Source organism: Schistocerca serialis, chromosome 3 (assembly GCF_023864345.2).
Source record: "Schistocerca serialis cubense isolate TAMUIC-IGC-003099 chromosome 3, iqSchSeri2.2, whole genome shotgun sequence".
Lineage (NCBI taxonomy): Eukaryota > Metazoa > Arthropoda > Insecta > Orthoptera > Acrididae > Schistocerca > Schistocerca serialis.
In genome coordinates this window covers 271,136,758-271,161,224 of record NC_064640.1, presented here as the reverse complement: position 1 = coordinate 271,161,224, position 24,467 = coordinate 271,136,758, and the positions used below count along the sequence as shown (strand labels likewise).

Genomic DNA, 24,467 nt, shown 5'->3' with positions numbered 1-24,467 from the left:
CTTTTTAAATCCGAGCGCACAGTTGGACTGCTGGTAGCAGTTTGGAGTTTACGGGTGATTGATTCCGCTGATTTCATGCGATTTTTACCACCAACCTCAGCAATGCTCGACGGTCCCTGACCGTCATTATATGAGGTCTTCCTGGTCTTGGTTTAACTGTGGTAGTTTCTTCACATTCCCACTTCACAATCGCATCACCAACAGCCAAGGGTTGGAAAGTCCCCGATGGATTTGTTACTCACGTGACATCCAGTGACTAGTCCACGTTCGAAGTCACTGACCGACCCATTCTGCTGTTAACTGCTTCTCTACTGACAACACTGCATACCTAACCTCCTTTTATACTGGCGCGTCTACCGCTCGTTACATGTAGTGATCAGTACCACATTACATAAGGGCGTCCGCATCCTTCGATAATGTACAATACTGCATGCACATTCAATTTCATGTGGATTTATCCCAGCTTAGGCACATGTTGCCAACGGCCTTGCCGCAGTGGTAACACCGGTTCCCGTCAGATCACCGAAGTTAAGCGCTGTTGGCTGGGCTAGCACTTGTATGGGTGACCATCCGGTCTGCCGAGCGCTGTTGGCAAGTGGGGTGCACTCAATCCTTGTGAGGCAAACTGAGGAGCTACTTGATTGAGAAGTAGCGGCTCTGGTCTCGTAAACTGACATACGGCGGGGAGAGTGGTGTGCTGACCACATGCCCCTCCATATCCGCATCTAGTGAGTGGGTTGGGAGTGACACGGCGGCCGGTCGGTACCGTTGGGCCATCATGGCCTGTTCGGACGGAGTTTAAATAGGCACATGTTATACGGAATTTCAAGCCATCGGCAGTCGTCGATGTTTCCTTGGAGACCTTTTGTTTTAATCTTCTTCACAGAAGTTAGTTTACAGGTGTTAAGGATGTTAAGTCTGGTTAGCAACATGCCATTTTATGTTTCCCGAACGACTGATCCAGCAATATCCCAATGATTTGCAATTAATGTTGGTAGCACAAAGACTGCCTTACTTTGAGATGTAATCCAAGAACTGCAGCAGCATATCTGTTAGAAACTTTAAATACTTTTCAGAGTCGTGTTAATAAAGCAGGGACCAATAATGGGACGCACTGACAGCTCAAGATCATTGTTTACTCACCTCGCTCAACCAGTCGAGTGTACTGTCAAGATTGATTTGCCCATCGTTTGTAATTGATGATTCATTCGTAAACTAAATCTTACACGGAAACATTGCAACACTTTGCACTATTCGTAGACACCGTTCGGAGAACTGTTGATGGAATGAAATGTGGAAAGTTTGAAATCCGTTGGAAGGTAATACTGGCAGAACACTTCTTTCACTGCGTCCACTCGCACATTCAAATTGTCTTATAGTAACATGTGGGTTGAGCGTTACTGCTGCTACAATAATAACGCGATGGCAAATGTGGAAGCGAACACGTGAACTGTTCCTTGTTTTCATTGCCCAGCTTTATTTTCAGTTTTTTTTATCTAATTCTACAATTCATTTAATCATATCTTTCGCAATATGACGAAGATCGACAGCTTCGTCTGAAATGTGCACAAGCACAGAGTAAATCAGACTAATTTGATTCTACTCTTCCAAACAACACGTGGGTTTGTTTTGGGGCTAATTCTAAAGTGCGCCTTAAACTACAGTGGTTTAGTAGCAACACATACGAGCAGACTTATTGCAGAAGGGTTATCCTGTACGACGATTTAAACAAGTTAGAAGCGATTGGAGAGAGCAGGGGAAAAATCACCGAGGCACACGCGAATGCGTGACAGACGGGAGGAGAAGTTCGTTGCGAGGAGAGAGACAAATTTCGTGCTGTCAGCGCCATCTTGTTCGCCCCGGCGTTCGACTAGTCGCCACGTTGGCGTGACGGCATCGACGCCGCCACTTGGATTTCTCGCAGTGACACGGCAAGTAATGGGCAGAAATTCGATATTCGTGTCGCTGGGTCACACTGAATGTTTCACTTAGTGCCGAACCGCTCACGCCGTGTGTTTTCACCCAGAGGGCAGATGGAGGACCTATGCACGAACTCAGCCAACCAGCACTGTACACAACTATTCTTCGTACGGTTTGAAACCACCGTGAAGAATATGCCTCGCGTGTTTTTTACTGTCACTACTTTGTACATTACTCTCAAAATTATATTCATTTTCAAAAGAAGAAAGAAAAGAATGCAAAATTTGCAATGGTTTAAAAATTTGTTCACAAGCAGAACACTAGAAGCAGTTTTTATTAGACTTAAACAATTTTTTATTGTAAGAGAATAAATCTTTAACTACGTGACAAATACGATGACATATGACGATGAGACCAACAAGCGTTGAGGTACAACAACATAATTATGATGGACTTATGACAACAAGCGTAACATAGATGTCACTTCAAGCTTCAGTGGCTGCCTACCTGGTCCGAGACATGTCTGATAGGCGAAAAATAACGAATCTCCACAGGCCGACGCAGGATGTTTACTATATAGAGGACACGATCCTAGGTGGAAATTCTGTATGGGATGCATGGATGGCGCGATTGGTAGCTCACTGCCCAGCAAAGGCAGGAATCCGAGTTCATTCGCAGCTCGGGGCATCTTTTAAGCTTTTCAGTAACATTCATAGTGAATACGCTCGAGAGACAAAGGTGCTGGACGATGGAGCGCATTATCCTCCCCACATTTATGTCTCACTAAAGCTTACCTGACAAGAAAAGAGCATGCCTTTGTAGAATTCGTAAGTAATGGGCAGAAATAGACGCAATGGATGCATTAGACGAGACAAGAATCATTAACAAATGTCTGGACAATCTGATAGTACAAAATGAACCTTCGAATTGCGCGACACCCAAGATACTTCGTATTCGAATTGAGTGGCTGTCAGTGTCTGCATGAAAGAAAATACGAGCTTACGGAATATGAGACCCACTTTGGGACAGGATTCAGAACTTCCGCCGAACGGGGTAGCCGCGAGGTCTCAGGCGTCTTGTCACGGTCCGCGCGGCTCCCTCCGTCTGGGGTTCGAGTCATCCCTCGGGCATGGGAGTGTGTGTCGTCCTTAGCGTAAGTTAGATTAAGTAGTGTGTAAGCTTAGGGACCGATGACCTCAGCATTTTGGTCCCGTAAAACCTCACCACAAAATTCAAATTCAATTCAGAACTTCCTACCAGACAGAACCGAACATGTCCTTCTTAAGGGGGCTAAACCGTCAGATGTATGAGTAATTTCAGAAACACCCCAAGAAAGTGTGATATAATTTACGGTTATTACTGATTCCTGTGATTTATTGGCAATAAAGTAATCGAACAACGAACAGTAGTTGGTCCCTCCACCTATTTATGCGCAGTAGGTTACATTTATTTACGTTGAGGCTCAACTGACACTTCTTTCACAACGCCTCGATCATCTAAGAGTTTATTACACTTTTCTGCCGTTGCAACTGTTCTATAAACAACAATATCATCCTCGTACACCCTCACTGGACCTATTCACTAGATAATATACAAGAATAGGAAACTCCATGAGACTGCCCCAGGATGATGCTGTTGTTTATAGGGATGTTGCAACGGCACGGACCTTCCTATTTTATTCACCAAACCATATATAAAAATTGGAAGCTACGTGAAGTTCGCGGAAGATGCTGTTGCACGTGGAAAAGTTGTAGAACGACTGGAAAAACCGACATAAGGCAGCAAAGTTAATGGCTCTTTCTCTAAATATGGGATGTATGAAAAAATTATGAATAATCTGTACATTGAACATGCAATAATGGAAACAAAGGAAAATTTGGAATGGGTATTAAAGTTCAGGGAGAATAAATAAAAACTTTGAGGGTTGCCGATGGCAATGTAATTGTGTCAGAATCAGAAAAGGACTTGCATGAGCTGTTGAACGAAACTGACAGTGTCTTGAAAAGAATTATAAGATAAACACCAACAAAAACAAAACAAGTGTAATGGAATGTAGTCCAATTAAATCAGGCGAAGGCGGGGGAATTAATTTAGGAAACGAGACACTAAAAGTAATGGACGAGTTCCGATATTTGAGCAGCAAAACAACTAATGATGGCTGAAGTACAGAACATGTAAAACGCAAACTGCACAATAACAAGAAAAACGTTTCTTAAAAAGAGAAATTTGTTAATAGCGAAAATAAATTTAATTGTTAGGAATTCTTTTCAGCAGGTATTTGTCTGGAGTGTGGCCTTCTACGAAAGTGAAACGTGGACGACAAGCAGTTCAAACAAGAAATGAATATAAGTTTTTAGAATGTGATTCTTCATAAGAATGCCGAAGATTAGGCGGGTAGATCGAATAACTAACAAGATCGTACTGAATGTAGTTGGGGGGAAAAGGATATTTATGGCGTAACTTGACTAAAAGAAGGAATCGATTGATAGGAAACATCATTAGGCATCAAAGATTAGTCAATGCGGTGTGACCGTGTGGTTCTAGGCACTTCAGTTTGGAACCGCGTGACCGCTACGGTCGCAGGTTCGAATCCTGCCTCGGGCATGGATGTGTGTGATGTCCTTAGGTTAGTTAGGTTTAAGTAGTTCTAAGTTCTAGGGGACTGATGACCACAGATGTTTAAATCCCATAGTGCTCAGAGACATTTGAACCATTTTAGTAAAAATTGTACAGGGAAACTTAGGCATAAATATAACAGGCACGTTCAAATGGATATTGGATGCAACAGTTATTCAAAGATCAAGATGTTTGAACAGGACAGACTGGTGTGGAGAGCTGCATCAAACCTGTGTCGAGACTGAAGGTAGCAACAACAACAAAACCAATGAGTTTTTTTTTTTAAGAATATTCACAATGGGAAACCATGCACCGACTGATATTAAGAGCATAGCCGGAATTCTGTGGGATTAAATCTTACGATTATCTGAAGGCTGTCCACAATCGCGAAAATGCGAGGAGTGCCCTTACCGACTGAACTATGAAAAGGGCGTCTAATGGCCCTTCACAAAGCTCGCTCTCACTTGTCAAGCTTCTCTTGAGTTTGGCGGGGAGGCGGTTCCTACTTATCTCAACCGGTAAAAGCATTGTCCGCGAGGGAAAAGAGCCCCTGTTCAAGTCCCGCTTCCGTCGACAGTAGAGCTGATTGATCTGGAGTTTCAACATGTAGTGAAAGTCAGCGACCTGTTATCTGACTTTACTTTTTCGTGTCCTTGCAACTTTTCAGTCATGGTCTCTGATCCTTGTCATCTGTTCTAAGATTTTTGGTCCAGTATTGGGCGACGTCAATAGCTGCACTGTTTCCTAGTCTTAGATCTTCGAGGGTGCACTTATAAGGCCAACAGAATTTGCGTGGCACACCCTGCAGCTCAGCACAATCGAATAAAATGTGGCTGTCGTTTTATAACCTCCACCTTGATAGATTTGTCTTTAATGGTGCAACACCTATTCGTAGTCTGTTATAGGTCCTCCAAGTTTCGCACTCCAGTAGGTACCATTCTAATTTAAATGGAAACTTGCTCTCTGCAAGGTACATTACATGCACTGCCTGAAAAAAAAAAAAAGGCACTCAGAAGCCTCGGTCGGATGTCACTAACTTCTTACACGCACACACCATCGATGGATATGTAAATGATTAGGGTTGCAATTCTCTGCGACAGGTAGAACGACTAGCAGAGTGAATGTGCGTTGTTCATGTTGTGTTATCTCCAGGCCTGGTAGGATATATAGTGGGCACGAACAGATTCAGAAGTAGATAGATGTCTGTGAAGGACTTGGAGATGCCACGTACTCGTGTGAGAAATCGTTGTCAGTGTCTATGAAAGTTGTGGATCTCCATTTGGCCGGCTTGTCGAATCGAGCAATTTGTGGGGCATTAGGATGTGACAGTGGTCCGATGTTGGACTGCATAGGGATGCGAGGGCAGGCATACTATTCGTATTGAAATTCCGGTCGACGATGTCTGAGCATTAGAATGGAGGAGCGTCGTATTGTGCACGAAGCACATCATAACCCTATCACATGTGCGCCTACTATCCGAGGACAAGTGATGGACTCTGTACAACATCAAGTCGTTTAGCACCACTGGTCAGAGACTAGTGGCAGCAGGGCAAAGGAATTACCGTCCCACTCTTAGGATGCCGTTAACACCAAAGGAAATACTCTTGCGTTTGGAGTGGTGGCTTGACTGGGAAGCACAGGTTGCTGATGAATGGTGTCGCACTGTGTTCAGTGATGAATTGCAGTTCTCACTGCCTCGAATGACCATCGTCGGCGAGTACGGCAGCGACTGGGGAGAGGTCCCGTTCTTACAATGTTTTATGGAGGCACAGTGGTATTACTGTGGGCGTCATGATGTGGAGAGACATCGGCTATGGCTTCAGGACATGGCTGGTAGTGTTTGAGGGAACTGGTGGCACAACGGTATGTCACGAACATCCTGCATATTCATGTATTACTTCTCGATGTAACACTATCGGTGCCATTTTTCAACATGCCAATGCTGGTCCGCGTATGGCACGTGTCTTTATAAACGGTTTGCATGATGTTCAGGTACTCCTGTGGCCAACAAGATCCCCATTTCGATTTCTGATAGAACATGTGTTTTACCAGCTCGGATGTCAACTTCATCGCAGTGCCAGTATGTAGGATATCAAGAACCAGTTACGAGAGATATGAGTTAGCTTGCCTCAGGACAGGCTACAATGGCTTTATGACACCCCTCCAAACCGAATAATGCATGCGGCCAGGCCAGAGAAGGTGCAACATCATACTGATAATTGAGCTCACACCGTCAAGTTCTTTGTAAACTGGACTCGATTTTGTAATCACTGCAATAACAAAAATGGTTCAAATGGCTCTGAGCACCATGGGACTTAACATTTGAGGTCATCAGTCCCCTAGAACTTAGAACTACTTAAACCTAACTAACCTAAGGACATCACACAACACCCAGCTTTCGATGTAACTGGTAACGCTTTGTCATGTTCTACAGACATGTGCCACCGTCTTTCGCACTCTGGATATATTCTTTCGAATCGAGATTGGTTTTCGCACTCTCCATCTTGCGTTCACCTATCATGATCCTACAGGGGGCGACTGAGTGGCGCTCGGTTAACTAGTGTAGAGGGTCAGACAATTCGAGAGTCGGCTACCCGAACGAGCGAGAATTAAGTCGAGAGCAGTCGTTCACTGCGGCCAAAGCGGTTGTGTTGACATTTGCCGGACGTAACGCGGAACTACATGCACCGAGCAATTCGAGCGAGCGTAAAAGTCAGATGCAGTCCTCAGTTGCGCTCTACCAAGAATACAGTTCAGTAGTTTAGGTACAGCACATTAATGACGTAGTAGATGGTCGGATTACCGGTAGTATTGGTAGCATTTATAGGGAAAGAAACGTAAATGAACTTGTGAGACAGAAACCGGGCGCCGACGACTTCCCTTCGTTCATTTTTTTTTCCACATAATCAGAACCACACGTAATTAAGCGGTAGTCCACTGTCTATTTTATATCATTACAAAATATAAACTGCATTTAATAAGTAATGAAAATTTGTTGACTACGTAACTTTATGTAACGAAAGTAATTACTTCTGATTCGATTACAGTTTGCATGCACAAACACAAAATTCTGTTTAATTATCGTTGTTATTTTGTAGTCAGTAGATCGTTCTTCATCTTGATCAAATGTAGTAGTTTCTTGTTATAAATGATAAGTGTGAAAGTTGTTTAGCAATAACAGAAACATTTTATATAGGCTCGAGGGAGTATTGAAGCAATGTTTCATATGTTTTTGTTTTGCGTTTTCTTTAAATTGCGTTTTCTAGCGCTATATGATAAATCTGTGTTCTTAAAAATTGGAGCTTGCCTCTGTTTCACGTTACAAATCAACGTGAAACAGAGGGATGTTGTAGTAAAGATTTAAAAAAAATGTAAGGTTATCAGATAGTGCTAGAGAATGCAACTTCCTGAAAAAAACGTAAATTAAAAAAAAATATCAAAATCGCTTCAATACTCCTACTTCCTCTCTCACATTTATTTATGTCTCTTCCCCAACCAATGCTACCAATACTACTATTCTAGTTCTACTGTGCCAAAATTACCGAACCGGTGTTCTGGTAGAGCGCAACTCTACCTGTTAAGAATACTCTACATATTTAGGAGTATCAGTGTGTTCTATTTGCAGGCCCTCCTAACATTGTCTTGTCTGTCTAGGGAAATGCACACACTTGTGTTTTAAGGAATTTGATTTGAACGCGTTGACATGAGGAGGCAACCACTGATGCTAGGTGGGAAGGAAGCAGTGTTGCCAGTTCGAGCAGTCAGCTACTTCAATGGTCGGCCGGGATGGCGGCCACAGCGTGGATGCTGCAGGCGTGCTCGATCCCTGGGGAGAGGGCGCGCCACTACTTTATCTTGCCTCTGGGGAGGGCTGGCGGGGTGGCAGAATTCACGCGTGTCCTCCCCGGCTTCGGTCCTCACGGCTTCCATTAATCAAACAGGCGAGCGTTACGAAGGCCAGCTCGTGGAGGATTCGCGTCATTGCTCCCCTGTTCCATTTGGAACAGAGCTAACTGCTCCCGCTCTAATGACGCAGATTCGGTGAAATGTAAATTTCTGGAGTCGCAGGTGCCGCTTCTTGGTTTCCAGGCCAGCGGTCATTTACTTACACACCAATGAAGCGAAGTGCGGCTGTTTGCTGATTATGCTGTGGCGTACGTGAAGGTGTCGTGGTTGAATGACTGCAAGAGGATACAAGATGACTTAGACAAAATTCCTAGTTGGTGTGATGAATGGCAGCTAGCTCTAAATGTAGAAAAATGTAAGTTAATGGAGGTGACTAGCATCCCGTAATGTTCGAATTCAACGTTAGTAGTGTTCGGCTTGACAGAAGTAGGTTAGTTAAATATCTAGGCTTTACGTTGCAAAGCGATATGAAACAGAGCGAGCACTTAAGGGGAGGTTTACTATCTTTGGTTTAAAAAATCGATATTTTTTTTAATTTCATTTTTGGATCCATAAAAGTGTTTAGAATTCACCCCTAAAACGGTTTTTCCGAATACGGAACGGAAATGTTTGTTATTCGTGGTTGAACAAAAAAATGCACCTGCCTGAAATCGGCCTTTTTCACGCATCAGTTTTTTTTTTCGGGAATTTCGATTTTGTAGCCGCGAAAAATTATTCTATGTGCTTGCCCGTGACTAAAACTGATAAAGTGATCAAGGAGCTTACGACGTACTACGGCTTGGCCATCCGACGGCATTCCAATTCGGGCAACGTATTTCCACAAGTGTTAAACGGATGACCACCCACAACACCAAAATTGTCCGGCTGGGGAAACTAGTTGGTGCAAGTGGTGCATTGCAGAGGCTACCGGACATCTGGACGAATATCAACACGACCAGCCGCTCTCCAAAGAAGTTCAAAAAGTGATTCATCCGATCTACGAGGCCCTTTCAGAGGACGAGTTATTGACCGGTGCTTGGGAGGAAACACACAACATTCAAATGAAAGTTTGATCGCGTGTGTTTGGAAGTTAGCCCCAAGCATTTGCATTCTGGTGCGAAGACTGTGGAGACTGCGACTTTCCTGGCGGTGAGCAGCTTCAACGAAGGGTATTCAGCAGTTCTGAAGACCATGACAACGATGGACGTCACCCTGGGACTCTATTCGACGCAGTTCGCCAAGCATTCGGACGACCACCGGATTCAAGCGCCCGAAAACCGCTTGTCAGCGGCCGTACGAGCGGCTCTGGAGCGGCGCAGGATGGCCCAGATCGGGCAGAACGCTCTCTATGAGGAAGAGGAAGGACTACTTTTATGGACCCGGAATAACAGATTGAATGTAAGTTGCATAATATTGCATTTATGTGTAGTCGGAACTTCAAATGCGTTTTTCTCGAAATGACTTTTTTTTATCGCGCGGTATGGTAACTTCAAATCTACTGAACCAGTTGGCACGATTCTTTGTTTCCAACGAAGCTAACTAAATTGTCTAGAAGTTGTACCACTTTTATTCCGATCCATCAACTATAAATATTTTTACTTGGCCGACGAAGTCGAAACATCGATGAAAAAACCCCTATTTTTTTCAAATGGCTGCCATTTTGTTTCCTATGGTCCAAATAACTTAAGCAAGGTACAACTCCTAAAGAATCTTATATACTTCGCTAACGTCAACTCAATTTTGATTTCAGACGAGCCGGCTGACCTGTGACATACCGCGCGTGGAGGTCTATATCGAAATTTTGTTTCGTTCCGACGGCACTTCCGCCTTTGCTCTTCGACATTTCCGATCGAAAAAATTCCAGTTTGTAAAGGAAATATCAATAAACATTTTGGCCAAATTTGACATTGATATCTCTAAAAAAGTTCTCAAAGAACATGCTTTTTTCGGGCCAAAGATATTAAACCTCCCCTTAAGCTCGGTAGTAAGGAAAGCGAGTGGTCGACTTCGGTTTATTGGGACATTTGTAGGAAAGTATAGCTCATCTATGAAGGAAACAGCGTGTAGAACACCAAAGCGGTCCATTCTTGAGTACTGCTCGAGTATTTGGGATTCCTACCACGTCGGATTCAAGGAAGACATCGAAGCGTGCTGCTAGATTTGTTACCGGTAGATTCGATGAACACCCAAATATCACGGAAATTATCCGTGAACTCAAGTCGGTATCCCTGGAGCTAAGACGACATTCTTTTTGCGTAACACTACTGAGAAAATTTAGAGAATCAGCATTTGTGCCTGACTGCAGAACGATTCTGCTGGCCCAAGGTACATTTCGCGTAAAACTGCGGAGACAAGATAAACTAGGGCTTTATGGAAGAATATAGACAGTCGTTTTTTCCACGTTCCATTTGCGAGTGGAACGAGAAAGGGAATGACTAATATTGGTACAAGGTACTCTGGACTGCATACCGTATGGTGGCGTGTGGAATGTTTATGTAGATGTAGACATACGAAATGATGAGTGCTATCGACAAGAGATGTCAAACTGATTCCATGTTTCTATTTGGTATGATGAACGGCAGCTAGCCTTAAATGTAGATAAATGTTATTTAATGCAGATGAGTATAAAAACAATCCCATCATGTTCGAAAAGAGTATTAACATGTGCTACGTCATGCACTTCGATTGCAAAGCGATATGAAATGAAACTAGCACGTAAGGACTGTAGTAGGCAAGACGAATTGTAGACTTCGGTTTATTGGGAGAATATTAGGAACCGGTGTAGAACATTAGTACGACAAACTCTTGAGTACTGGTCGAGTGTTTGGAAGCCCCACCAGGTCGGATAAAGGAAGACGTCGAACAAATTCGGAGGCGGGCTGTTAGATTTGTTACCAGTGGGCTCGATCAACACGTAAGCATCACGCAGATGCTTCGGGAACTCAAATGGGATTGAAACTTCCTGGCAGATATCCTTTCTTCCAGGAGTGCTAGTTCTGCAAGCTTCGCAGGAGAGCTTCCGTGAAGTTTGGAAGGTAGGAGGCGAGGTACTGGCGGAATTGAAGCTGTGAGGACGGGGCGTGAGTCGTGCTTGGGTAGCTCACTTGGTAGAGCACTTGCCCGCGAAAGGCAAAGGTCCCGAGTTCGAGTCTCGGTCCGGCACACAGTTTTAATCTGCCAGGAAGTTTCATATCAGCGCACACTCCGCTGCAGAGTGGAAATTTCATTCTTCAAATGGGATTCTCTAGAGGGAAGGTACTTTCTTTGCGAGGAGCGCCATTGAGAAATTTTAATGCACCTCCATTTGCGACAGACTGCAGATTGATTCTACCGCCGCCAATGTTCATTTCGCGTAGGAACCACGAACATAAGGTAAGAGACATTACGGCTCGCACGGAGGCATACAGACTGTCGTTTTTCTCTCGCTATATTTGCGTGTGGAAGTGGAAAAGAAATAACCAGTAGTGGTACAGGGTATCAACGGCCTTGCCGCAGTGGTAACACCGGTTACCGTCAGATCACCGACTGTCGGGCTGGGCTAAAACTTGGATGGGTGACAATTCGGTCTGCCGAGCGCTGTTGGCAAGCGGGGTGCACTCAGCCCTTGCGAGGCAAACTGAGGAGCTACTTGATTGAGGAGTAGCGGCTCCGGCCTCGTAAACTGACATACGGCCGGGAGAGCGGTGTGCTGACCACATGTCCCTCCATATCCGCATCCGGTGACGCCTGTGGGCTGAGGATGACACGGCGGCCGGTCGGTACCGTTGGGCCTTCATGGCCTATTGGGGAGGAGTTTAGTTTTAGTGGTACACGGTCTCCTCCGCCACGCGCTGTTCGTTGGCTTCTGGAGTATGTATGTAGATGTAGATGTCAATACAGATGGGGGCAACACCGTGTCGTGATGTGCGCCTGACAAAACCAAACCTAATTACATGCTCAGAGAGTACGTAAAAAAATTTAAGACTAAGTGTGTTTTATAGTCCGTATTATAATCTTTTTCTGAAAAGAAGTGAGAATACAGGGTTACACAAACTCGACCGACAAAACTGCGGACATTTTCTGAGGATTTCATCTACATGATTACTCTGCAATCCGCATTTGAGTGCTTGGCAGAAGGTTCACCACTTTCAGACTATTTCTCGACCGTTCCACTCTCAAGTACACTTCGAAAAAATGGACACCTACAGCTTTCCGTGCGACTTTGGAGTTCTCTTATCACGATGGCGAGAGTCAACAAAATATTTTCGCATTCGCATACCGCTCTTTCTGTGAAAATCCTTCAAAACAGTGAAACAGCCTGCCGTATGCAGTTATCGAAACGTACGGCACGAAAGACAAAGTAATGAAACAACCCTCAGGTGAAACACGTACACTTTCATCACCGTGCGTTCAGTACGTTCACTGTGCTCGGTAAACCCATACAGGAGTGTATATTCGTCGGCTCTTCATCAGCAGAGCTACCAATCCTGCTGTATATCACTGTTAACGCACAGCTAACACATCCGGAAAAACAAATCATACACAAAATCGACCAGTACTGAAAGCAAGCTTGAGGGCGGAGTGTAAAATGGGCAGTATTATTGCAAACAACCAAAACCGTGTTGGAATTTAACACTTTTGTTTCTAAACGTGACACACAGTCCATACCGTCGACATTTGAACAGTTATGCAGATATTTTCAGTGCAGTACAGATAGAAGATAAATGGGAGAAAGAAAGCGTACGAAATGTATTTACTATGTAACGAGCCATCAGAGGTCACGGGTCCCTTATATCAAAATACTCAGAAAAATTTCTCTGGAAAATCTCCGAATTTTTTTCTGTGAAAGGGATAAAAAATGGTTCAAATAGCTCTAAGCACTGTGGGACTTAACATCTGAGGTTATCAGTTCCCTAGCCTTAGAACTACTTATACCTAACTAACCTAAGGACATCACACACATCCATACCCGAGGCAGGATTCAAACCTGCGACCGTAGCAGCAGCGCGGTTCCGGACTGAAGCGCCTAGAACCTCTCGGTCACACCGCCGGCTGAAAGGGATCGTTCTGTACGCAAGAAAAGAAGATGCCACGGGCCTACTGCATCCGAAGTTTTTCAAAATAACCTTCGAGCCTCACACATCTCTGGGTCGGACTGTTGAATGAGCAGCTAACATGGCGTTTCGATCACTTTCCTTTCTTGTACAGTATGGTCTCGATGCGCGCTTTCTGTCTTCACATCCGTGGCTCAGAAATAATCGAATACCAGAAGGCGAAATGTTAGCTGTTTCTAAATTGATACCCTACACGTTTTGTGATCGCTACAGAGCTTTCCCCCTGATTTATTCACAGACATAAAAAACAATGATTCAGATGCCAGCTAATATTACATATCCTTACAACCGAACGAGGCAATGCTGCGGTAAGCGCCGTGAATATTTGGGAGCAGACTGGTTCAGCTCCTGAATCGATCATCCTGTAGACACACCTATTCCACAGATTCTCTCTCTCTCTCTCTCTCTCTCTCTCTCTCTCTCTCTCTCTCTCTCTCTCTCTATATATATATATATATATATATATATATATATATATATATATATATAGCCTAAAAGCCAAATCCAGACTGGTTGGAACACGACCATCGTCGTTAACCCGTCGGGAGGATTCGATCAGGGGCCGGCGTACCTCCCCCTCCCGGAAGCGGCGCTTTAACAAGCACGGCTATGCGGGAGGATTCATTTCCAATACGAATATGCCGAATAAGGAATTTACTGACCACTGGAACAATGTAGCAGTTCCAATTCCTCTTCTCTCTTTGTTTCGTATTTTTCCAACAGTCCACCTTCTCCTCTTGCCGTTTTTTTTCCTTCTTCCATCCATATTGTTTACGATTTTTTACCGTTTCACCTTTTGTGATTTCCTAAATTCAGTTGCTTTCTATTATTTAGTTACTTTCTATTATTTAAAAATCGTTCAAATTATTTCTCCCCATTAACTTTATTTATGCGGTTACAAACAGCATAGTGAACGCATTACTGTGGCCAAGATAGATACGAAGCCCACACCTACTACAGTAGTACAAGTTTATATGCCAACTAGCTCTGCAGATGACGAAGAAATTGAAGAAATGTATGATGAAATAAAAGAAATTATTCAGATTGTGAAGGGAGACGAAAATTTAATAGTCATGGGTGACTGGAATTCGAGTGTAGGAAAAGGGAGAGAAGGAAACATAGTAGGTGAATATGGATTGGGGGACAGAAATGAAAGAGGAAGCCGCCTGGTAGAATTTTGCACAGAGCACAACATAATCATAACTAACACTTGGTTTAAGAATCATGAAAGAAGGTTGTATACATGGAAGAACCCTGGAGATACTAAAAGGTATCAGATAGATTATATAATGGTAAGACAGAGATTTAGGAACCAGGTTTTAAATTGTAAGACATTTCCAGGGGCAGATGTGGACTCTGACCACAATCTATTGGTTATGACCTGTAGATTAAAACTGAAGAAACTGCAAAAAGGTGGGAATTTAAGGAGATGGGACCTGGATAAACTGAAAGAACCAGAGGTTGTACAGAGATTCAGGGAGAGCATAAGGGAGCAATTGACAGGAATAGGGGAAATAAATACAGTAGAAGAAGAATGGGTAGCTTTGAGGGATGAAGTAGTGAAGGCAGCAGAGGATCAAGTAGGTAAAAAGACGAGGGCTAGTAGAAATCCTTGGGTAACAGAAGAAATATTGAATTTAATTGATGAAAGGAGAAAATATAAAAATGCGGTAAGTGAAACAGGCAAAAAGGAATACAAACGTCTCAAAAACGAGATCGACAGGAAGTGCAAAATGGCTAAACAGGGATGGCTAGAGGACAAATGTAAGGATGTAGAGGCCTATCTCACTAGGGGTAAGATAGATACCGCCTACAGGAAAATTAAAGAGACCTTTGGAGATAAGAGAACGACTTGTATGAATATCAAGAGCTCAGATGGAAACCCAGTTCTAAGCAAAGAAGGGAAAGCAGAAAGGTGGAAGGAGTATATAGAGGGTCTATACAAGGGCGATGTACTTGAGGACAATATTATGGAAATGGAAGAGGATGTAGATGAAGATGAAATGGGAGATACGATACTGCGTGAAGAGTTTGACAGAGCACTGAAAGACCTGAGTCGAAACAAGGCCCCCGGAGTAGACAATATTCCATTGGAACTACTGACGGCCGTGGGAGAGCCAGTCCTGACAAAACTCTACCATCTGGTGAGCAAGATGTATGAAACAGGCGAAATACCCTCAGACTTCAAGAAGAATATAATAATTCCAATCCCAAAGAAAGCAGGTGTTGACAGATGTGAAAATTACCGAACAATCAGTTTAATAAGCCACAGCTGCAAAATACTAACACGAATTCTTTACAGACGAATGGAAAAACTAGTAGAAGCCAACCTCGGGGAAGATCAGTTTGGATTCCGTAGAAACACTGGAACACGTGAGGCAATACTGACCTTACGACTTATCTTAGAAGAAAGATTAAGAAAAGGCAAACCTACGTTTCTAGCATTTGTAGACTTAGAGAAAGCTTTTGACAATGTTGACTGGAATACTCTCTTTCAAATTCTGAAGGTGGCAGGGGTAAAATACAGGGAGCGAAAGGCTATTTACAATTTGTACAGAAACCAGATGGCAGTTATAAGAGTCGAGGGACATGAAAGGGAAGCAGTGGTTGGGAAGGGAGTAAGACAGGGTTGTAGCCTCTCCCCGATGTTGTTCAATCTGTATATTGAGCAAGCAGTAAAGGAAACAAAAGAAAAATTCGGGGTAGGTATTAAAATTCATGGAGAAGAAATAAAAACTTTGAGGTTCGCCGATGACATTGTAATTCTGTCAGAGACAGCAAAGGACTTGGAAGAGCAGTTGAATGGAATGGACAGTGTCTTGAAAGGAGGATATAAGATGAACATCAACAAAAGCAAAACAAGGATAATGGAATGTAGTCTAATTAAATCGGGTGATGCTGAGGGAATTAGATTAGGAAATGAGGCACTTAAAGTAGTAAAGGAGTTTTGCTATTTGGGGAGCAAAATAACTGATGATGGTCGAAGTAGAGAGGATATAAAATGTAGGCTGGCAATGGCAAGGAAAGCGTTTCTGAAGAAGAGAAGTTTGTTAACATCCAGTATTGATTTAAGTGTCAGGAAGTCATTTCTGAAAGTATTTGTATGGAGTGTAGCCATGTATGGAAGTGAAACATGGACGATAAATAGTTTGGACAAGAAGAGAATAGAAGCTTTCGAAATGTGGTGCTACAGAAGAATGCTGAAGATTAGATGGGTAGATCACATAACTAATGAGGAAGTATTGAATAGGATTGGGGAGAAGAGAAGTTTGTGGCACAACTTGACCAGAAGAAGGGATCGGTTGGTAGGACATGTTCTGAGGCATCAAGGGATCACCAATTTAGTATTGGAGGGCAGCGTGGAGGGTAAAAATCGTAGAGGGAGACCAAGAGATGAATACACTAAGCAGATTCAGAAGGATGTAGGTTGCAATAGGTACTGGGAGATGAAAAAGCTTGCACAGGATAGAGTAGCATGGAGAGCTGCATCAAACCAGTCTCAGGACTGAAGACCACAACAACAACAGGTTATTATTGACTTTTTTAAAAAGTAGCCTACCCTCATTTTTTCAATAAAAGAAGTCAAGAAGATTAACGTTATCTTCGCTAGAACCTTTGATATTTAGTGTATGTTTTCGACCTTCTCAGTTTTTCCCATCAGCTGTCCATCCAGATTATTTTTAGTTCAATGTTAAGCTGTTACGTGGACATAACCGTTTCAGTCTTACAGTTGCAGGATACAGGACAGTGTTGTTCCTGGAGGATAGTTTGTCTAGGAACACATTATGTGTTTTGGTCAGTACTTGGTCTGGTGACTAATTTGAGAGTCACACGAAGGAATGCGCATTAGAAACCGCTATAAGCAGCTTCCGGTATGTTCTACGGTTTTCGTTGTTGCCAGAGATGAGGTTGCGTTTTGTGCAGCATTTACAAAACTATTTCGAGTTCCAAACATTTAAGTACTGTATAATCTGCTGAAGCTACACTCCTGGAAATTGAAATAAGAACACCGTGAATTCATTGTCCCAGGAAGGGGAAACTTTATTGACACATTCCTGGGGTCAGATACATCACATGATCACACTGACAGAACCACAGGCACATAGACACAGGCAACAGAGCATGCACAATGTCGGCACTAGTACAGTGTATATCCACCTTTCGCAGCAATGCAGGCTGCTATTCTCCCATGGAGACGATCGTAGAGATGCTGGATGTAGTCCTGTGGAACGGCTTGTCATGCCATTTCCACCTGGCGACTCAGTTGGACCAGCGTTCGTGCTGGACGTGCAGACCGCGTGAGACGACGCTTCATCCAGTCCCAAACATGCTCAATGGGGGACAGATCCGGAGATCTTGCTGGCCAGGGTAGTTGACTTACACCTTCTAGAGCACGTTGGGTGGCACGGGATACATGCGGACATGCATTGTCCTGTTGGAACAGCAAGTTCCCTTGCCGGTCTAGGAATGGTAGAACGATGGGTTCGATGACGGTTTGGATGTACCGTGCACTATTCAGTGTCCCCTCGACGATCACCAGTGGTGTACGGCCAGTGTAGGAGATCGCTCCCCACACCATGATGCCGGGTGTTGGCCCTGTGTGCCTCGGTCATATGCAGTCCTGATTGTGGCGCTCACCTGTACGGCGCCAAACACGCATACGACCATCATTGGCACCAAGCCAGAAGCGACTCTCATCGCTGAAGACGACACGTCTCCATTCGTCCCTCCATTCACGCCTGTCGCGACACCACTGGAGGCGGGCTGCACGATGTTGGGGCGTGAGCGGAAGACGGCCTAACGGTGTGCGGGACCGTAGCCCAGCTTCATGGAGACGGTTGCAAATGGTCCTCGCCGATACCCCAGGAGCAACAGTGTCCCTAATTTGCTGGGAAGTGGCGGTGCGGTCTCCTACGGCACTGCATAGGATCCTACGGTCTTGGCGTGCATCCGTGCGTCGCTGCGGTCCGGTCCCAGGTCGACGGGCACGTGCACCTTCCGCCGACCACTGGCGACAACATCGATGTACTGTGGAGACCTCACGCCCCACGTGTTGAGCAATTCGGCGGTACGTCCACCCGACCTCCCGCATGCCCACTATACGCCCTCGCTCAAAGTCCGTCAACTGCACATACGGTTCACGTCCACGCTGTCGCGGCATGCTACCAGTGTTAAAGACTGCGATGGAGCTCCGTATGCCACGGCAAACTGGCTGACACTGACGGCGGCGGTGCACAAACGCTGCGCAGCTAGCGCCATTCAACGGCCAACACCGCGGTTCCTGGTGTGTCCGCTGTGCCGTGCGTGTGATCATTGCTTGTACAGCCCTCTCGCAGTGTCCGGAGCAAGTATGGTGGGTCTGACACATCGGTGTCAATGTGTTCTTTTTTCCATTTCCAGGAGTGTATTTGGAATATATTGTTCGTTCTTTACGTACAGAATTTTATGGCAAATAAAATTCTGTAATATATTTTTGAAACCAGTTTTATAACATGTAGATGCACCGTCTTGTATCTTGAAACAGAAGGTCTTTTAGCATGGAACATGTGATCTTTGCAAATTAATTTAGCTTCGTTAATATCTTAACAACTTTACCTGTCTTGAAAACAGACATTTGCTTTAGTATCTAGTACCTTCAGTTTCAAAATGCATTTAATTTGTAACTGATTCCACTTACTGATTGTTTGTCCGTAGCAGAGTAACAATGTAAAAGAGAGACGGTTAAATAGTTTTGACAAGATTTTCTCGATTGCAGCTCTTTTACATTTCTACAGAACATTTGTTCCTAGGTACAAGATCATGTTTTACTTTGTAACATATTTTTACATTAGGAAAAACTTTAAATTTCCGGAATAATTTTTTTAATTTTAGAAAAAATATATTAAGCATCTATTACAGGGATGGCTGGTGGCGGAAGTTTGGTGTCCCAAAGGACAACACTCTACCCTACTACTCTAATTTTATACATAGCTCGACGGAATCGGGAGTGCGTTTGTAATTTAACAATTTAAGGGAATAATTTGGCCTGCCATACTTGTGTGGTTGAGCCGAATTATTCTCTTGCAGTGCTATTATTATTGCTTTGGAGAACAAAACCAAATGTTCAAATGTGTGTGAAATCTTATGGGACTTAACTGCTAAGGTCATCAGTCCCTAAGTTTACACCTTACTTAACCTAAATTATCCTAATGACAAACACACACACCCATGCCCGAGGGAGAACTCGAACCTCCGCCGGGACCAGCCGCACAGTCCATGACTGTAGCGCCTCAGACCGCTCGGCTAATCCATCGCGGCTAGAACAAAACCTTGTGACGACAATTTAAAGCTGTAGAGATTAGTCGACCATCTATAAATTTATTGCTAGTTGATTTACAGAAGCCCTAGCTGAAGGGTGCTCCGGAGCTCCTTATCAACGTTGACATGACGGCAGCTTTGTAATGGAGAGGCGGCAGGACGACCTTTGAGATTCCGTGGCTAATGTGGCACTCGCCGCGCGTGTTCGCACTGATCAACAAGCCATTTCGTTTCAATAAAATGCATCTTACTCAGCAGCTGGCGCGAACCGGTTTGGAGGGGCAATACCACATTAGAGGTGTGTGCCGAATAGGGTCCATGGAATGCTATTAGCCTTTGCATTTGACGTAACGAGAGCTCTTCGAGAGCGTTTCATTATTTGAAGTACAGGGTGTCTCGCTCGAAAAAGGTCCCACAAACAAACATTTGCTTAAATTATACTTAAAGTCTTTGCATAAAAATCAGGAAATGAAATGAACATGCCATACCTTATTCTTAGGGAAGTAAAGATGAATCACAAAATGTGCTGGAAGTGACCGTCCTCGACTGGTAAACACAGTTGAACACGACGCTGCAGATTCTCAATGTTGCTGCCGGAACCTCTGGTGTCACTGCCTGGATTTCACGGATGATGATTACTTAAAAGTTGTGTGGTTTGTTCCTGCAGACCTTGCCTTTTAGGCCACCCCAGAAGAAAAAGTCATGTGGTGTTAAATCAGGTGATCATTGAGCCACAGTCCTTTCGAAATCACTGTGCTGGGGAAATATGATTCGACCTCAGCCATGGTCACTCGAGACGTGTGGCAGGTGGCGCCATCCCTTTGGTACCAGCCGAGGGTAAGTTGGTCATCGTTCAGCTGGTTCTCAAATTTCCGAAACATATCGATGTAAACTGAACTTGTCACAGTAGACGCGAAAAAATTGGTCCGATGATGCGACGGTGTGATATTGCACAGAATATGCCAATCTTTTGTGAATGCAAGAGTTGCTCGACCAGTGCATGTGGATTTTCGCTACATCACCAACGTGTATACTGAGAGTTTAAATAGCCAGAGAGGTGGAAACACGCCTCATCACTGAACCGTGTGTACTGCAATATTCCTGCCTTCTGAGCAATAAACTGCTGAAACCAACGGCAAAATGTAATGCGTTTATCTTTTCCAATTACATTCAGTTTCTGAAGAACTGTAAACCTGTGTGGAAACATGCCGGATTTCTTCACAGCTCTATGACATGCGTTCCGTGAAATTCTACAGTCCTGAGATAGACGTCGAACAGATTTTGCAAGAGAGGCCAACAATCGTTGTTTCACATCAGTCACTTTTTCTTCCGATAATGGCGTCCGTTCCCGAGACGTGAAAATCCAACACCGGTCCACTGCTCTTCATCTTGTTAACTAACTTTTGTATGCAGCATTTAGACGGTACATGCTCGTCACCAGACCGTTCAACAAACATTCGCTGATTTGTCTTAATGGAACCAGTAATCCAATACTGTTTCACAAGAAACACGCGCTAATCGACAGAATAGCGATACATTGTTAACAAACACTGAGCAATGAGCTCCATCCACAGCGACGCGCTGAAACACATTGTTGTGTTAAACGATGTTGCAGAGTTCAGTATGGCCACGTCAAACGTCACAAATAACACGGTGCAATTTCAGCTGAATTGCTACACATGTTTGTGGGGCCTCTTTCGAGTGAAACACCCCAATGCCACCAATTGCAGTCTCTCACCTGTATCGTCTCTTCACACGCCGCCTGCAAACTTATAGGCGAAAGAACGCCAGCGTAGTGAATCGACGGGCTCTGTACTTTGTTGAATTATGGCTTCGGCAACCAGCAGCATTGGTGGCATTTTCTCACTACATGAACGTGTGATTTGGACGAAGTATTACACGACAAGAAAAATGGCTGTGTATTACAAATAGTCACGTAGTTTTTAGCAGTTCAGTTGTTTGTATGGAATTCGAATTTTTTTTAAAGGGGGAAAGTAACTGTTCATTTCTAGAGGGATCAGTCAGATCCAAATTTCAGAGATCTTCACAAATATTAGTGACAGAAGCAGAGAAAAATACCTACCCTGAGTTTCCACTCGGAAAAAATACTTAAATGGTGACTTTTTCTCCCAAGTAGATATGAAGCAGTCGCAAAAACACAGAAATGGAAGAAACGAGTATATTCGACGTTTCTGACTACTTGGATTCGAAGACAGGTACGTTTGTCTCCATGATCACCTGGTCGGAATCTTCAATTTTTGTGTCTAGGGCCATCGTAAAAGCAGTGTCCAGTACTATCGTTAAAACCGTGCAGGAAGTGGATCAGAGAATTGAAATTGCTAGTCAAAGGTTTGGAAAAGATCCAGAGCTCTTCGAAAGAGTTCGAAGCTCAGTGTGGGGACGAATACAGCAATGCAACCAGCTCCAATGACAACAGCCCCTTGCGTGCAGTACTTATAACAATGTACTAAAGTACGACAGTATTCCTTATTCAACAAATGCAGCTATACTTTCACAAAAGTCTCCAACAACTTTCCTTAACTATTGCTATATTCCTAATTAGAAGGATGTTAACAAATAAAGAAATCAGAGACTGATGGTCACAATAAATCTAGGATTGTCTTGAAACAGTTTGTTGTGGACACATGTTTATAACGACGTTTTTGTTTTCTAGTATTGGGTGCTTTCAACTGTGGCAGTTGGCGCCATTACATCACATACAGGGTGACTCGCTGATCATTTTACAAACTTGCAGGGCTGATAGAGAAGGGTAGATGTACCAATTTGAGGTAAGGGATCCTTTTCCGGAAACGATCGAGTCGAAATCTATAAGTGGAAATCGCTGTAATGCCTCTGACAGTGGAATTCATGTAGGCAGTTTTCAGACGAGGTAGTATGCACGAAAAGAAGGAAGTAATGCCTGGTAAACATGCACTCTAAAACGCATACCTTAACAGCTATGAGACTTGTTCATTTTCGATACTGTGAAACATTTTTTCTATTGAATAAGTGCTCATAGATCTTAAGGTATGCATTTTAGAGCCCATGTTTACTAGAAATTATTTTCTTGGTTTGATCGATATTACCACCTCTAAAAGTTGCCTGCCTTACAATATTAGCAACAACAGTACCAGTACAGATATCCCACTGTTAGAGGCATGAGAACGATTTTCGCTTCCACCTTTCGACTCGTTCCAGAGCAGGGTCACTTACTCAGAAATTCGTACATTTACCCTTCTTCATCATTCCTGAAAGCATGTAACACCATCACGGATTCACCCCGTATATATATCTGTGATTTAAGCTCCTTAAGGATTTCAACACACGAAAGCGTAGAAGAAGAAGAAGAAGAAGAAGAAGAAGAAGAAAAAGCATAAAAACGGAGAGAAACAATTCATTTGCAATAGCTCTTCTTGTGCGGCACTGTGATAGCTCTCATTATGAATGTCTTAAGAAATAACAAAGTGGCCCTGTTACACAGGAGCGCTTGTTACAGTACGGTAGCAAAAGTTTTACAGGATGTATAAATGCTCTGAAAATTCAGCATCTGCTCGTCGTTAGGCAAAAGATTGGGTACCTAAAGCTTTAGAAATCCCTCAGTATTACTTGTCTAATTATGCGAAGCAGCGCGTTTGCCTACCAGGAGGAATACATTATGTATGAGAGGCTACTGCTAACAGCTAATGACGAGATAGCGCGCTCGTCCTGACCTAGCCGGCTCTTTTGCCATGCATCAAAAATTACTTTCAGAAATACAAAGCTTTTCGCAAGTCTTCATTTACAGGAGACAGTGAAAGTAAACATCATTCTGGAGGACATAAATTAGTTTTCTTTGATTCATAAACTTACGAGTATATGTTATAAATAGCGCTGCACCATTAAATACAATTTATGCGGAGATATCTCTTGAATCGTTGCAGAGGATTTCTACGTGTAAATTGCACTGAGACTTTTTGCAAGTAGAAAAATATAACAATGCATTTTCCTTTTTATTACACGTGGTTTTAACCACATGAGCGGGAAAATGCTCTCCTTCCGTTAGAAAATATTTTATTTTTATGTCTTCACAAGCTTCACTTCATTTGCTTCAGTCTGATTTTAACGTGACAGAGTATTAGTAAATTTTAATTTTAGCTATCCTGAGTTAGTATGAGTCCAACTAGAAGTAGCTCAGTTATGAAACGTAATATTGTTTGTTAAACTCTTGAGATGTAATTTGTATACGGTAAATGCTATGCAGAGCATCACACTTCAAGAAAAAAAAACACATATTAACTGAGAATATGATGTACTTCGATTTCAAATTACAAATGTGGTAATAAGATATTAGTGCGTCTATTTCGTTGATTATAGCCTCATGAAATTTGTATTGATGCAGAGGTTACCAATATGAAAGCCATACGTGCCTAGATATTTGTTCGAATTCCAACGCTGTAACCGATTTTAATAGATTTTGGTGGAACATACTGTAATATTGAAGTAGGATTCCTTAGCGTAGTACGAATTCCCAAGCTGTGATAGTGTTATTGAGCAGAAAAAGGCATGTCTACGCTACCGCATCCACCTTGCAGTCCATAACTGGTGCTGTACGGCTTTTTTCTCTGCCGCCACTGTCCATAAGGACCTTAATAGTAAGTCATTTTGATAATGAAGCTC

General features: G+C 43.4%; 1 protein-coding gene and 1 pseudogene across 1 annotated transcript in view; one reads left to right on the top strand and one right to left on the bottom strand.

The window, feature by feature from the left end:
• Positions 1 to 24,467, bottom strand: part of LOC126470783 (plexin-B) — a 1,233,199-nt gene that overhangs the window by 70,761 nt on the left and 1,137,971 nt on the right. The gene's annotated exons all lie outside the window — the stretch shown is intronic.
• On the top strand, positions 478 to 594 carry LOC126472129 (5S ribosomal RNA; annotated as a pseudogene).